General features: G+C 63.2%; 1 pseudogene; it reads left to right on the top strand.

Annotated features, from left to right (window-relative positions):
* The first annotated feature begins 201 nt into the window (after positions 1-201).
* Positions 202-1,740, top strand: LOC124689165 (annotated as a pseudogene).
* The last annotated feature ends 217 nt before the right edge of the window (positions 1,741-1,957 follow it).

The following is a 1,957-nucleotide window of genomic DNA, read 5'->3' as shown; positions in this document are numbered from 1 at the left end:
TGGTCGGTGGCTCGCTGCACCACGTTGCTTTCCACACGGCAGCTAGACAGGCGATGCAGCCTCGCTGCTCGCCACGTACAGCCTCACTCGAAGCGCTCCATCCGAACGCCATTAAAAACTCATCCAGAACACACGCTCATCTCCTCACTTCCTCACTCCAGTACTGGTGCAGTGCACTACCAAAAATCCTTCAGATCGACAATGGCGCAGATGAGAGCGTTCGGCGACGAACTGCAGCAGCAAGAAGCCCTGCAAGGCCACGGGCTCGACAAGGACGGCGCAGGCGGCGGCGACAGCAACAAGAAGGCGCGTGCGGGCCTCTGCGGCGTGCTCCGGGAGCGCAAGGTGCTGGAGCTGGCGCGCGCCAAGCAGCGGCTGGTGGAGGTCCCCTACACGGCCACGCTGGCCAACGCGGCCAACGCGCTCCTCGCCGGCCGCGTCTCCGCCGTCACCGTTGCCGCGCCGCCCGGCCACTGGATCGGCGCCGGCGGGTCCATGATCGTCGAGTCCGACCCCGCCACCGGCGTCGCCCGCAAGCACTACATCGGCATGGTCAACATGCTCGACATCCTCACCCACATCGCCGAGGCCGGTCACGATGATGATGCGGCCGCCGTCGGGAATGGCCAGGCCGCGCCGCCGGAGGCCATCGACCTCGACCACCGCATGTCCGTGCCGGTGTCCTCCGTCATTGGCCACTCCCTGGAGGGCCTCACTCTGTGGACGTTCCACCCAAACACAAGGTACTAGTACTTCCTAACCTGTAATTTCTGTAGCACTTCGATCTCAAGAAATTCAGATTGTGACACATTGACATTGTTGTGATTTCCCTGCGATTCAAGCCTGCTGGACTGCATGGAGACGTTCAGCAAGGGCGTGCACCGCGCGCTGGTGCCGCTGGAGAGCTCGGCGGAGAACGTGGTGGCGGTGGAGCTGGTGGAGTCCGCGCCGGTCTACAGGATGCTCACCCAGATGGACGTGGTCAGGTTCCTGCGCGCGCACGGCGCCGAGCTCGGCGGCGTCCTGTCGCGCACCGTCCGGGAGCTCGGCGCGGCGAGCGAGGCCGTGCTCGCGGTGGCGAGCCGCACCAAGGTGATCGAGGCCATCAGGACGATGCGGGCGGGGTCGCTCACCGCTGTCCCCGTCGTCGACGCCCCCGTTGACGCGTACATCCTGCAAGACGTAAGTTCTGCTTCCTCACCGCCTCAACACTCTGCTTGTTGATCCGTTTGTACTGATCGATGTGGTTGGCTGGTTGCTCTGTTTCTGGTGCAGGGGAGAGGGAAGAAGGTGGTGGAGACGTTCTCGGCGACGGACCTGCGCGACTGCCCGGTGGCGCAGCTGCGGTCGTGGCTGGGGACCACCGTGGCGGAGTTCAAGAAGAAGGTGGCCGAGTACCGGCGGGATGGCAGCAAGCCACTCGACGCGGCGACCGGCGTTCAGGCCACGGACGACGGTGATACCGCCGGCACCACCGTGGACGGTGGTGGCGTGGCGGGCACCGGAAACGAAGAGAAGCCGCCGCGGCCGCGGGAGATGGTGACGTGCTCCATGGACAGCACGCTCGGGGAGGTGATCGAGAAGGCGGCGGCGAGCCACGTGCACCGCCTGTGGGTTGTCGACGACGGCGAGGAGGGACTGCTGCGCGGGGTGGTGTCGCTGACCGACGTGCTCCGGGTGGTCAGGGAGGCCGCACTCGACGAGGACCGGGAGCTGCAGAACTTTGTCGTTCTAGAGTAACTTTTTTCGGTCTTACTCGTTCAACTGTTGTACTGTGACGACGGATGGGCGAACGCGTTTGTGTCAACTGTTGTACTGACCCGTTCCCTGTGTCCTGCTTGCCGCTAGGGTGGTTGTGTAAAAAGGCCAACGAAAAAGCACGCACCCCAATTTTATCTGAATTTTCGATTTGCTGATCAAATCAAATAATGAATGATTCCAGGGGCAAATACTTGTT

The sequence above is a fragment of the Lolium rigidum genome, chromosome 2 (assembly GCF_022539505.1).
Source record: "Lolium rigidum isolate FL_2022 chromosome 2, APGP_CSIRO_Lrig_0.1, whole genome shotgun sequence".
NCBI lineage: Eukaryota > Viridiplantae > Streptophyta > Magnoliopsida > Poales > Poaceae > Lolium > Lolium rigidum.
This window is presented reverse-complemented; position numbering and strand designations above follow the sequence as displayed.